The 14,708-nt window shown below is 48.7% G+C and overlaps 1 pseudogene; it reads left to right on the top strand.

The window, feature by feature from the left end:
• The first annotated feature begins 1,173 nt into the window (after window positions 1–1,173).
• On the top strand, window positions 1,174–11,280 carry LOC115618957 (annotated as a pseudogene).
• The last annotated feature ends 3,428 nt before the right edge of the window (window positions 11,281–14,708 follow it).

Raw genomic sequence — 14,708 nt, 5'->3', positions numbered from 1 at the left:
AACCAGGATCCCACTAGATGTAACAGAATGCTGAGACCCTTCCTTGGGGTCAGGCCCCATGTCTCACTGCCCTCTACATGTAACATCCCCTGCTCCCTGCCACACGCCTGCAGCCTCTCAACAGGAAGGAAAAGAGGCACTTACTTCACTTCAGAGAGACAGGGACAGCTCTGGAGAATGGCAACAATCTCCTTTGCATGTTGGGAAGACAGGCTGCAGTCCTGCAAGCTGTGAACAGGAGGTTTAATGAGCAAGCAGTGAGGGGACAGCAGGGCCCAGGCACTTCTGGTGTCTCTCTCCAAATGAGGGCACACAGAAGCAGTACCAAGAGAGAGGTTTTACTCTCTGCTCTGTCACACAATCCTGAGCATATCATTTTGTCCCTCTGTAGCCTCTCTGCAAAAGGAGTGCAGAGGGACACACTTGCAGAGTGCTGTGCAAGTGCAAAACCTCATGTGAGAGCTGCCTGGCACCACCATCCACAAGAAGGGGATGGATAGAATTGTTCCTGTTGTGCGGAGTAGTGACAGAAAGAGAAGGAGAGAAGGGAGGGACATTTCCCAGCTTTATCATGCTCAGATAACATGCCTGAGGTCTATTTTGAGAAAGCCACTATCTCTTCTAGTGCCCAGGAAAGAAAGAAAACTATGGCTCATGCCTTTGGTGATTATATGAACATATGGCAAGATGGGCATTACCAAGGGAACTCTGCCTCTCTAGGGCTGTAGAGTCCGACACGCAAGAAATAAAGCCACTGGAGGAATGCAAAATACGTAATATTTCTGTGTGAAGAGCAAATGATTTACTGTCTGGAGGCAGAGCATGAGGCTGCTCCCATGACTTTATCTCCTCCCAATCTCTATCCCCTCCAGCTTTCTTCACTCGCTTTGATGCGTGCATGTCCTGAGTTAAAGCAGTCTTGGCAGGAGTGCCAAGTCCTGCAGCCCACATGCCTGCTGTGGGAGGAAGGCAGTGTGTGACTTGAAGAGTGTTAAGGAAACTATAGGAAGATTAGGAAATGTGTGATGAGTTTTGATAACCGGAGGAAGCAGGTCATGTCCTGCTTCAAATGAGCACTGCACAGAGGTATGAAAGCAGCCTTTGCCACAGTCAAGAAGCAGTCGGTCTCGTTGGCACTCTCCGCTCTGGCTGAAGAAGCTCTAGGCTGGCAGGATGAGGCTGGGGACCTTCAGGATCTTGCTAGTGCTTGTCCATGCATCAGCAGCCTGTGAGTTCAGGCCCTTCCCTTACAGTGTCACAGGGATCATCTTCAGGATGACCAAACCCACAGCGTTGCTGTGTAAGTGCCTGCTGTACAGGCTGCGCTTCCCCGCTCCCCACCACAAGTTAGTGATAGATCAGCCAAGTGAGCACGTTTCTTGCTTCCCTGGCTCTTGTGGAAACTTTTTATCCCGTAAGATAAAAAAGTCTGCCCTAAGGTGCAGGTGAGGTGTGTGATGGCTGGGCTTGATTCCCTGGGAACAGCCTGTCTGGTGACTGTCCAGCCCCACATGTGGCTGTCCCCAGCTGCCACCAGTTCTTAAAGTCAGGTTTGGGGTTGTTTTTGTCTTTAGTATATGCTGAAACTACTCCTAGTGCTTCCTTAATCTAATGGGAATGCCTTGATTGGAACTCTTCCATAGTGCTTTAACCCAGGATGCAGAATCAGCTTTGCAGCCAGGACAGGTTGCAGTTTGGTATCTTTGCCCTTTTCTTCCACCAACAGTGAACCAGGAAACAGCACAGGTCATTCAAGCAGCATTCAGAAATGCCAAATTCCCCAATATCACCGGGGAAAGGTCCATGCAGCTCCTCGGCAAAGTGGCTTACGGGCTGACCAAGTGAGTATCTCTGCATGCCTGTGCCAGGGGAGGTGTGGGCTGAAGAAGGGCAACGGGAACTGGCCTCCAGGGGAGCTTTGATCCAGCAATTCCTGGTGAAAGTAAAGGTCTGGACTGGGACAGATGCACTTTCTGATCTGCGCCTTGCAGACAATTTGTACGTTCAGGTTTAGGCTGCTGATGTATTATTTAAGAACTTTTACAACTTGGCAGCAGACAGAGAGGTGGTGGTAGAGTACATCTCTGACAGTGGGGATGGGGAGCTCTGTCCTGGTGGGCTGGAGCTCCTGGGTCCCATTGCTGACAGACAGTGCCCATGGGACACTGAGTAGAAGAGGGGACCTGGCCAGTGCTGTGGGGGCCACCCTTGCCAGCAGGACGTCACTTGGCCTTGCTTTGTGACAAACAAGGCTGGGTTTCACTGTGTTACTAACTTTTATTTGGGCTAACAAATGCAATGGTGCAAACACAGGATGGATTTCCTGCTGTGTCTGCGTCGAACACAGAGCACTGCAATGAAACATGCTGAGAGCTGGGCTTGTTCAGCCTGAAGAAGAGAAGTCTCCGGGGAGAGCAGCTTCCAGTGCCTAAAGGGGCCGACAAGAAACCTGGAGAGGGGTTTTGGACAAGGGCCTGTAGGGACAGGACAAGGGGGAATGGCTTTAACCTGACAGAGGGGAGATTGAGATGAGATCTTAGGAGGAAGTTCTTCCCTGTGAGGGTGGTGAGGTGCTGGTGCAGGTTGCCCAGAGAAGCTGTGGCTGCCCCATCCCTGACAGTGTTCAAGGCCAGGTTGGACAGGGCTTGGAGCAACCTGGTCTAGTGGAAGGTGTCCCTGCCTGTGGCAGGGGGTTGGAACTGGATGAGCTTTAAGGTCCCTTCCAACCCAAACCAGTCTGGGATTCTATGAAAATGGGGTTGCTTCTGCAGTGCAGCGCAGCGCTCTGTTTCCTGTTTAAAGCATTCCCCCCGCCTCATTCCCGAACATCGCCAGGGAGCAGCAGTGCACCAAGGCTGAGCAAAATCACTGTTGTCCTTGTGCACGGCCCCTGTGATTTGCAAAAGCTCCTGAGTGCAGGGTTGGCACAGGCCCCTTAGAGACCCCACGTCCTCAGGAGCAAACCTGTCTCGCCCGGTCACAGAAAATAGCCCTGGGGTTGGTGACAAACCAGGTTTCTGTTGTTTCCAGCATCCAGGTCAATGACTTGTCCATTGAGCAGAGTGAGGTGGAGCTCAAGGAGAACAATGCCACTCACATCATTGCCATTAAAAACGTGACAGCTTTCTTCAAAGGGACCCTGAACTATGGTTACACCGGGGTCTGGTTTTAAGTACCCGGGGGCTGGCTGCTGCTGAGCACCACAGCCTCCACTCCCGCTGCTGCCCGCAGGCATCTGTCACTGCGGAGGGGCTGTGATCCTCCAGCTCTCTTGGATGGCAGCATTGCTTACTGCCTACATGAGACAAGGTTTTATACTCTAGCAGTTCTGCTTAGCCCCATCGCTGCTCTTCTCACCCTGCTTTCTGCCTTTCTGTCCTCACCATCACCCCCTGCATGAGAAGACAAGATGGCCAAAGTGTACAAGTTGACTTCTTCCCTCCCCTTCGCTGCTCTATATACTTTGAGTGGGGGAAAAAAGGGATTTAATGCTCCTGTTCTGAGTGCTGCTAAGGCAGTGGTTTGCAATGATTTAAAGCCAGAGCATCTGAATGGGCTGCTGCATGTCAGGGTTTTACACTGATGTGACTGATGTGAGAAGTGTTATAAAACCCACCTTGTGGCTGTCGAGGGGTCAGGGAGAAGCTGCTGCTGGGAGCAGCACATGTTTTTAAATGTCCTCTCTTCTGCTGTTACAGTTTGCAGCTTTTTCATTCAGTTGATTTTGAAATCAAGTCTTCCATTGACCTCCAGATAAACATTAAACTGAGTAAGTAACAGCTGGGGATTGCAGGCTGCAAGGGTCTTGGTGTGCGTGCTTCCTCCAGAGCCGCAGGACGGACCGGGTGGCTGGCTCTGCTCACCTCTGTGGGGATTGGGTGGCATCCAGAGCCTCAAGTGGGTCTCTGCCACCCTGTGCACACAGAACAGGAGACCACATGGCCCTCAAAGACCTTGTAGTTTTAATGGATCAAGCAGAGGAATATGGTATAAATAATTTCTGCAAAGCCTCTTCCTTGTGAAGATCAGTAGACTTAGACTAGAAAAGGACAGAGGCAAACCTCCCTGTCGTGGTTTGAGCCCAGCTGGTAACTTGGAACCACGCAGCCGCTTGCTCACTCCCCCCCCCCCCCTTCTTCCTCCCCCCACTCCCGGAGGGATGGGGACGAGAATCGGAAGAATGTAACTCCCACGGGTTGAGATAAGAGCAGTCCAGTAACTAAGATATAATACAAAACCACTACTACTACCACCAATAATGACAATGATAAGGGAAATAATAACAAGGGGAGAGAATCCAATTGCTCACCACCCGCCGACCGATACCCAGCCCGACCCGAGCAGTGATCTGGGCCTTCCGGGTAAATCCCCCCAGTTTATATACTGGGCACGACGTGCCATGGTATGGAATACCCCTTTGGCTAGTTTGGGTCAGGTGTCCTGTCTCTGCTTCCTCCTGGCTTCCCCTCCTCCCTGGCAGAGCACGAGACTGAGAAAGTCCTTGATCAGAGTAAACATTACTTAGCAACAACTAAAAACATCGGTATTATCAGCGTTGTTCCCAGGCTGAAAGTCAAAACCACAGCACTGCACCAGCTACTAAGAAGGAGAAAAATGACTGCTATAGCTGAACCCAGGACACTCCCATAAAGGATGAGAGAGATGCGGGTTATCACATGGGCCTCAAAATACATTTTCCTGGTAAGCTCCCAGGGGGAGAGCAGCATGAAGGTCTCAATGACAGTATACTGCAATTTCCAAATGTTTTGCAATACAATTTAATTCCCTCCCCGCTCTGGTCTGTGGGTTGCACATACTGCTCAGGTTCTCCTGGGTGATGTTAGGAGACAACAAAGTCCCTGATGATAGGAGCTGGTATCCAAATGAAGTGCAAAGAAGGGTGTCTGGTAGACTAGCTCAGCTGGAGTTGTGAGCAGAAACCCTCCATCCAGGTCCAAGGTAGCCTCATCAGCCTCAGCTTTGCAGGGTCCTGAATCTTTTGGAAACATGCCCTGGGAGATGTGGGGGACTCTGGCTGCCCCTCTGCAGTGATGCCCTGCTCCAGGTCTGCAGGGTCTGCAAAGTGCACTCGTCCTCCTCGTCTTGGTAGCAAATTAGCTATTTTTTCTTTTCTCTTTCATCCCATGCAGTGTGCCAGAAGAACCAAGTGGCTGCTGACACCTCGGACTGCTACCTGACTTTCCAGAAACCCATTCTTCACCTGCAAGGAGACAAGGAGTGAGTCTGTCCCCCTTCAAAATTGGGCTTCATTTGCCTGGCTGCTGGTCCCTGACTGCTTCAGCCCAAGTGTCACCCACCCTGGGGACTTCTGGGTGATCCCTGACCATGCTCATGTTCCGTGCAGACTGGGCTGGCTGAAGCAGCTCTTCACGGATTTTATCTCCTTCACTTTGAAGTTTGTTCTCAAGAGCGAGGTAAGATCAGCCACTGCCTGTGGACAGAGGAAAGGTCAGTTTGCTACACACTCCTCTGCTCATGTATGCCCACAAGATAATAGCAATAGAATTTTAGTGCTTGCAAAAAATAAGACAAATAAATAGAATCCACCCCCAACCACCACCCCCCAGCTTGGATGGGGTCAGAGGTTGTGCTGACACTAGGATCTTGGATGGTGCCGGACTGAAGAACAGCCCCCAGGTCTCACCATGAGGCCCAGCTCTGCTCCACAACCAAAAGTCCTACCCCCTCCTTCAGTTTTCCCCCTCTTTTCCTCTTGTAGGTGTGCAATGAAATAAATTTTCTTGCCCAGGTGCTGGTAAATTTTGTACATGATTTAGCAGGTAAATATCCTTGTTTTTTCTGCTTTCTTTTTTTATGTGCAACTTTTAACATTTGAGCCCCAGCAGGGCAGTAGCTACATCCATCAAAAAAATCCTTTGAAACTGTATATGGGATCCCAAGCCCTCAGATAAAGGCAAAATAAACCTTAGCAAAGTTCTGGTTTGAAGTTTTCTGTATCAGGTTGATTTTTAAGGGTGATTGCACTGGTTGAAAGACACATTTCAGTTCATGAGGTATTTCTCCTTCATCATGTAATGACCAGAGGTGCAGGACAGCTGCAGAAGGACTGATGTTAGCTAAAACAGGAGCATTGGGACTGAGATATTACAGTATATGTATATGCCTGCTGATGATTTCTCCATGGTTCCCAGTCCCAAATATCAGGGAAAAGGATATGGAATGTAAAAAAAAAAAAAAAAAAAAAAAAATAAAGGAATGTAAAACTGAGAGTAATTCCCACTATTTCCAAGGGAGAAACTGAGTCACTGGGCAGTAGCAGGATCCAGCACTAGCATCCAAAGGAGTAGGACCCCTTAGTCCCATCATAGAATCCTAGAATGGTTTGGGTTGGAAAGGACCTTAAAGCTCATCCAGTTCCAACCCCCTGCCACAGGCAGGGACACCTTCCACTAGACCAGGTTGCTCCAAGCCCTGTCCAACCTGGCCTTGAACACTGCCAGGGATGGGGCAACCACAACTTCTTTGGGCAGCCTATTCCAGTGTCTCACCACTCCCACAGTAAAGAATTTCTTCCTTATACCTAAATCTCCCCTGTTTAAGTTTAAACCCATTGCCTCTTGTCCTATCACTACAGTCCCTGATGAAGAGTCATCTCTGTGCCCTTTCATAACTCCCAGTCACCTTCTGCAGCAAGTCCTAAAAGTGACTGCCACACGCTCTTCCCATGGTCACATTTCTGGTGTGAGGTTTTGGTGTTTTCTTCCTGCAGAAAATTTTGTCCGGGATGAAGGTATCAGTTCCTTTAATAAAAGCAAATTACTTAGAATCCCACCACAAGCTAAAGTAACCTGTGCTGCTCAGAGACCAAAGTTTTTCTGGGGATGACGTTTGCAGCAGGGCTGTGAGGGGCTGGTCCCTTGCTGCCATGCAGAGCATGGGCTGCACCTGCATCTGCAGCACGGGCCAATGCCAGCCCTTTGCCTGGGCATGCAGCTCAAGCTCTGTTCCAAGTCCAGCCTTTGCCTTGCAATGAGAATGCAGGTATTGACACTTTGTCCTGTCTGCCGGCTGCTCGTGGTGGCCAACACACTTGCTTCCCTTTAAAGGGCCTTGTCCTGTACAAGAACTACTCTGATGTCTTCATTGACTCTGTTTTCTCCCCATCACTGCTGACTGAGTCCCAGATGCTTTACTTCTGGCTGTCCAAACACATCCTCAACTCTCTGGCTTCAGCAACTTTCTTAGATAAGCACCTGGAATTGACCATCAGAGGAAAGGAGTTGCAGGTGATTTCAGGGGTGGTTCCCTCCTTACATCATATTGTGGGGAGAGAGTATAAAATTCCCTAAATACTGTTTTTTGGGTGAAGGTTAGTTTCTGTAGAAAATAGAAATCTGTAGTCAGTCACTACATGTGATCCTGGTCAGAAATGTGTGCCTTCTTAGCAAGAATGTGCTACCAGGCAGTGTTATCCCTTAGAGCAATAACGCTAGCTGGTAGAAAAATGACGTAGCATCTGGTAGTAAAGTGACGTGGTTTTCTGTGGGAGCACTGAGGTAGACAAGGGGTGAGCTCAGGGGGAACTCAGCCATGCCTCTGACCTGGCCACAAGCCACTCTGGGCATCCAGCCTGCATCAGGGCTGACCACAACTTGCTCTTTTGTTTTTCTACAACCTGTTTCTGGTTTGTTTCTGAAGGCACTGTTTGAAATGGAAGACACAGAAGCGCAGCGGAAGGCGGTGCAGATGGTAACTTTTGGTCTTATTCAAAGCATTTTATGTCAAATAAAAAACTTTTCAAATAGATTCTGTTGCACTGTAACATCTTGTGTCCTTCCCTCGACAACTTGAATCTTGGGTGGGCCTGATGGGGAAAACCAGGGACTGATGGAGAAACTGTGTACTTTGCAAGGAGGATTTCTCCACCCTCCGTGCTGGCACAGCTTCCCTCCAACCCAGCTGAGTTATTGGGCTTGTGTGAACTGGAGGAGAAATTGGGAACTACGAAAGGGATGCACTTGTGTGGCAAGTTGGCATGAAATTGGGAAAAAGCCTGACTCTTCTGTTGCTCCTCACTTGACCAGATTTTTCAAGGCACCTCCTATAATGACTCTGTGGCCAAGGTGTGGAGTCTCGCCCATCCCCTAATCTCTGTTCAGCCTGAAAGGACAGTCATGAAGTCCTTGGTAGCAGTGCAGTGGAGGTCAGCATCCTTCCTGTGGGAGAAGAGTCCCTGATGGTTCTGTACATGGAGGTCAGTTCTTGCTTCTCCTGACTGTGAAGACCTTGGGACAGGCTCTGTCCCAGGTCCGGACAACTCCTGGTGCACAGGAATGGTACCGGCAGGGAGCCCTTTGAGAAGGGTGGGTAGCTAAACCACGGGAGGTGGAGAAGTTCCTTTTAACACTCCCATCTCTTCCCTCAACAACTGAAGCTGGGAATGATGATAGCAACCATGTTGGCTCAATGCCTCCCCTATTAGGCTAGCCCATCACTGGTGTGCAAGGTGGTAAAAGCAGCTCTGATGAGCCCCATTAACCTGTATTAGACACAGTGAAACCTCTTTAACTGAGGTCTTTTAGGAGAGAATGAAGGCACCATGGGAATGTATTTTGAAACCTCATTCTCAAATTCTAGCTCTGGCCTCCTGTCCTGGGTTCAGCTATAGCAGTCATTTTTCTCCTTCTTAGTAGCTGGTGCAGTGCTGTGTTTTTTAACTTTCAGCCTGGGAACAACGCTGATAACACTGATGTTTTTAGTTGTTGCTAAGTAATGTTTATTCCAACCAAGGACTTTCTCAGTCTCATGCTTTGCCAGGGAGGAGGGGAAGCCAGGAGGAAGCAGAGACAGGACACCTGACCCAAACTAGCCAAAGGGGTATTCCATACCACAGCATGTCATGCCCAGTATATAAACCGGGGGGAGTTACCCGGAAGGCCCAGATCACTGCTCGGGTCGGGCTGGGTATCGGTCGGCGGGTGGTGAGCAATTGTATCCTCTCCCCTTGTTATTTCCCTTATCATTATTATCATTGGTGGTAGCAGTAGTGGTTTTGTATTATACCGTAGTTGCGGGACTGCTCTTATCTCAACCCGTGGGAGTTACATTCTTCCGATTCTCCTCCCCATCCCTCCGGGAGCGGGGGGAGGAAGAAGGGGGGGAGTGAGCGAGCGGCTGTGTGGTTCTGAGTTACCGGCTGGGCTCAAACCACGACACCCCCACTTAGAGGATGGTTGCCTCTGAAATGGAGTTACAGCTCTGAAGAATGTGAAGCTCAAAATAAAACCCTTTCCTCTATGTATGCCTGTATGAAAGTTCCTGCTTACACTGTGTTTTACCCCAAACTGCTGAATCTAAGGAGGCAGAAAAAAGAAATGCCAACAGCCTTGCTGTCATGGGTAACATCACAAGAAAGCAGTATGTCTGTCCAGTCTTGTAATTATGGGCTGGTACGGACACTAAACACTGCATAAAAGCAAACCCCTTCCTGAGGGTAGACCAGTGATAAACTGTAATTGAGTACAGTTCCCTCCTGCCCTCTGCAAGCATCCCACGCTAGCAGGGTGTTCCAGGGAAACATGTACGGCTGGTCTTTGTGCTCCAGGTGATCTCTTGAAACCAATTTCTGGTAGGACTGCAGAACCACTAGACTAGAGGTGGTGCCCGAAACTGTGGCTCTCAGGATGTGATCTGCTCCTGGCCTGCCAGCCTCCTGGATCACAAAATGTTCCTTTTAAATGAATGTTTGCATACAGGCAGAAGCAAGAAAATGAGCCTAAATGGCCAGAATTCAGAGATTGCTTTCTTTTTTAATTTGGTTATAAATGCAAACACTATGGGAAGACTACTTGTGGTAGCCCTGGCTGTTCTCTCCACATCCAGTCTGATGATCTTTCATGTTGAGTTGGGTGGTCATTGGGAAACAACACCCTATATAACCATTTCCTTCCTGCATAAGCAGGATTTGGTTCACAAAATGGCAAAAGCATTAGTCCTGTGGATGAGCCAGTCTAGAACACCACAGGCCGAGGCTGTGGGCATCAGGGGGGAGTTCACTGCATGCAAATGGAGAAGGAAAATGCTGACCTTCTCTAGTAATATCTGGAGGTAAAGCCAGAAGGATGTTGAACTCCAGGTCATAGAAAGTAAACCAGAATGACCAAATGCAACTGGTTGCTATAAGGCAAGATGAGCTACGTCTCAACCCTGACATTCATCTCTGTGTAGGAAATCACGGTCACCATCTAAGCTGCCTATGCGGAAAAGAAACTCATTTTGCACCCTTTGGACTCCAGGTCAGTACTGTGGTCTCTGGTGGGTTTCTCTGCCTCTTTTAGCCTGTATCTGAGAGCAGCACAACAAGAGGATCTCTGCAGCCCTTAGTGACTTCCCCCCCCCCCCCCCCCCTTTTTCCTTCCCTTCAGGATAGAGTTTAAAGTCTTTAACTGCACAGCTGATCCAAGTGAGGTAAGTCCTAAGAAAGTATTCTCTAGGCCATCTGTGGAAAAATGATGTCTTTAAAACCTTTTTGTATGAATTTTCTGGCTTTCAGAATGACCCATCCATAAGAAACTTCTTGCAGACAATGATCTAGGTTGTTGGGATCCTATAAGTGATTTCAAGTGAGTTTTCCCTTTGGGGAAGTGCCGGCCTACTCCGTTAAAGTGTCTAATGTCAGATCTCCTAAACCTAAGCACTGAAAAATACATCAATAACCCTGACAGCTTGGGGGGACCACATTACTGATGCAAATTTCTGCTGGATTCACTTGGGGAATGGGAAACCCTTTGTAAATGGCTGGGACAAGGAAAAGTGAGTTTTCTGACAGGCTGAAGGTTGTGGGGCATTGAGGCACAATTAGCTTTTGGCAAGAGGCAGAAAAGGTCACAGTACATGATGAGCAGCAAGCCAGGATGGCTGTACCTGTAATTGGATGGATTTAGTGATTCCATAGGGATTGAACCAGCTTTGACTTCACTGATGAACAGCAAAGGGCTTCATCTATTTGAGATCAGAAATCCTGAGATCATCACAAGAAAGATAAGCAGAGTTCAGAAATACCTGGCTCTCAAAACCCTTCTTGGGAGTGTGACATAAACTAATATAATACTTTTCTGTTTTCTCCTCCCTTTTTAAGGATACATAATTGTACAACTTGACTTTAGCTTCCTGAATCATTTGCTTCTTGATTTTCTTCAGAATAGATTATAGAGCTGATCTCTTCTTAAAGGAGCACAGGAACTTGTGTACAAACAGAAAGACTGTGTGTGAACCAATTAAAAAATGAGCTGATTTAAATCAGCTTAGGTTTAATTTTCTTTCCTTTTCCTGAGAAATGCTCCAGTTTCTGTGCAATTGTACTTCCATGGAGCCTTTCCTCTGCAAAGTCTTGAAGTCTGCACTTCTATGTATGTTACTTTTCCAGGATCTTTAAAGGACTTGTGTGCTTAGGAGTAAGGGTTGGACTCTTGAAGTGCATGGGCTCTGGGTTAGCACTCAGGGGAGGCAGCAGAAATGGGCTTTGCTCACCTTTTGTCATCTTCGTTGTTACATTTTGGAAACATAGCATCTTTCGTGCTGATCCTGGGTTTCATTTCTACCATGAGCCAAGAGGCTCCTGATTTGGACAGACTTCACCAACTCAAATGATATTACCAAACTCCAAGTAAGTTCAGAAACAGTTATGCTAAAAGACCTGGGTATGGCTGAAAAAATGTAAATGGGATGTGAATTGACAGTGTAGTACAGTAACGGAGATCTCATGCCCTGGGTGCTTTCTTTACAGAGCCTGTAGACTTTGCGTAGAGCTCCAGGTAAATTGTTATGCCCATGTTGTTGAGATGATGTGAACAAATTTGAGAAAAACAAACAAACAAAAAAATTATAAGGAAGCCAAAAAGATTATAAGAGAAAGTGCAGGTGTCTAGTTAGGCAGCAGGTTCCTGTTCCTTCCTACTACAGTGCAATTATTTATCTGAAGTGCCTGTTATTTTCTTGTACTAATTCAAGCTTCCTTGTTTTAAATTTGTCTTTTCACTTGGAAGAGATCTTAGCCAACACACCTAAGGCTGTAGAGGTGGTCATGTTAACAAAGGCAGAGGATGATGTTTTCCTCCCCCACAAAGCTATATTAAAGCTGGGGCTCCTGCAAAGAGCCCTGTGAGGCTGGCAGCAGGATGGCCTCGGTTTCTTGAGCTCCCTGGGTGTGGTAGTTGCTCCCTCTGCATTGCCATGGGTGTCCTCCCTGGGGAATGAGCCACTGAGTTCCCCCAGCACTTCCCGCTCCACATGACAGCTGGGTTTAACATCTCTGGTGGACTTGGTGCCAAGACTGATGGAGGAGAAGACTGGGGCACACGGAGTGGGCTGAGGTTGCAGGTTGCTCCATGGCAGCCAAGGAAGTTTTATCTTGCTGAGTCTCAACCAGGTGTGTCCATGACACTGCAGGTGTCACTGTGAAAGAAGTGACACCATGGCGAGGCCAGCAGTAGCCTTGAAGAAGCCCTGGTGTAGTGGGCAACTTCCCACCTCCCTTCCCACCCTGTCCCCACACTGTCTCTGCTGGATATTTCAGTGCCAGCTTTTTCAGTACCAGCTAAGGGTTTGTCCATGCTCCCTCTTGCTCTAAAGCCACTGATGCTGAGGTGACATTTTTCTCTCTCTGCGTGGCAATGTCTACTGAAGACCATGGGAACTGGCTTCTGTCAAGCCTGGGCCTTCTGCTCCTCCTGACTGACATTCCACTGGAGTGATGAGCATTAATGAAAAAGAAATGGCAGGAAAAAAAACCTTTTTTGAGCCATGGAGGTGCCTTGCCCTGCCAGGGAAAGGCTTCTGCTGGGGCACTCCATGGTGACCCACTGGGGCTGGCCAAGCCGGCTGCCCTCGCATGGGAAGCAGGGGCTCTGCTGACGGGAGAAGCAAGGAAGTGGCCAGCGGACCCCCAGAGGGTCCCACCTCGAAATGGTGGCGCAGCCTGGGCCAGGGGCGGAGCTGAGGAGGGCGGCGCTCGCCAGGCCTGGTGCAGAGATGCCGCCGCGGCCCCATGTGCTTTCCCGGCAAAGCTCCTCCGCCGTCGGGTGGTTTCTGTTTCGAGGCGGGCTGCGCCGCTGTCACCACTGTGGCAGAGGAGGAGGCGGAGGGCATCCTGTGGAGCCCCTCGTGAGCGCTCAGAGTGGGGGGCTGGGGGTCTGGTTGCACCCTTTGCTTCCCCATGTTGGATGAGTTGCTCCCAGGTGCTGGGATCAAACCAGTATTGCAGCTTTTCCTAACTGGAGCAATGTATGGGAGTCTGTCAAGGATGATGTTAGGGATTTTTAGGCACAAAATTGCTAGTTTGGCCATAAAGGGGTTGCATTGGTAGTGCTGTGACAGCTTCTGGTCTGGCGGAAACACCAGTGGGAGGTTGTAGTGAGACAGATCCAGGCAGGGGAGGTGGCAGAATGGGGCAGAGTGTGGCACTGGGCACTGCTGTTGCCTCCCCAGCTGCTCCTTGCCACCCCCTGTCCCCTCGATCCACCCCTGGTCCCTCCATCAACCCCTGGTCCCCTTCATCCACCCCCTGGTCCCCTCCATCCACCCCCTGGTTCTCTCAGAGCTCCCCCATCCCCTACACCCTGCTCAAGGCAGGACAATCAGAGCAAGTGTTTCTATCTGGAGATGTGGGCATTGCTGGACATGTGTTTGGTTTTTGGTTTGTTTTTTTGGGGGGGGGGGGGGGGTTGGGGGGGTGATTTTTTCTTTTTCTTTCTTTCTGATAAGTGAATTTTGAAACAGTGCTGTCTACCATCTTGCCTTGTCTGGGACTCAGCTGCAGGCTGCATCTGATCTTCCAACATAGCTTCTCTGGCCTCTAGAGAAATATTAATAATATTTCATTGTTGCACCCGATCTGGCTAGATCTGAGATCTCTGTGCACACAGTTCTATCTAGATACCTGGGGTTTGTCCTCAGGTCATTCATATCTACTCTCACTTAAACCTTGTCCCTATTCCCAAAGAAAGGCAGGTTGCTTTTTTCCCTTAGATATAAAGGAAATGGTAAATAAATATTTCCCTGTGTGCCAGAATAAATGCATATAAATAAAAATATTCCCATTGCAGGAGCCTTACCTGCAACCAACTCAGAATTTACAGAGAGCATTCGCCCCCAAGTCCCATTTCTTTGGACCACTTCCCAAAATCTTTACGTAAATTATCATATAGCTATATATATTTTAGAGCAGGATAATGCCCTTCTGAGTGGGTATTTTTGCTCACCTCACTGTTTTATCACAGAGGAGTTGCAGTTGGGGTATTCCTGGCTGGTTTTACTTTAATTTTGCTCAGTCTTTTGCTTGTCAGGTCCCCAAAGGCACGGAAAGGCTGCATGCATCAGGGGAGAGGTGGGTTAGCAAGTGAACAGATCAAGGTAGTGGACGTTGTCCTCCAGCTCCTCTGTTTTGTGACCCACACTTTGGTTTCAGGGCCACTGCTCTGTTTGGCTTTCAGTAAGTAGCCTGTGCTCCTCAGAGCTTGCAAGAAGTTGCAACAGTAGATTTGCAAAAGGGAGCTTCAAATTCATTTTTATTTTTTGTGGCTGGGAATGGCAAGAATGCTGAGTTGGGGAGGCAAGGCAAGGAGTGTTTTTCCAATGTGTTTTAATGGTGTTTCTGCATTTGAACAGTGAGGCCAAGAGTCAAAGCTTAAAAGTTTCCTGGATCTTCTTTGGAGGTTTTTTCATTTTGA

This window comes from Strigops habroptila, chromosome W, assembly GCF_004027225.2.
Source record: "Strigops habroptila isolate Jane chromosome W, bStrHab1.2.pri, whole genome shotgun sequence".
NCBI classification, from domain to species: Eukaryota; Metazoa; Chordata; class Aves; order Psittaciformes; family Psittacidae; genus Strigops; species Strigops habroptila.
The sequence above is the reverse complement of the archived record's forward strand: the minus strand, read 5'-3'. Positions and strand labels throughout refer to the sequence as shown.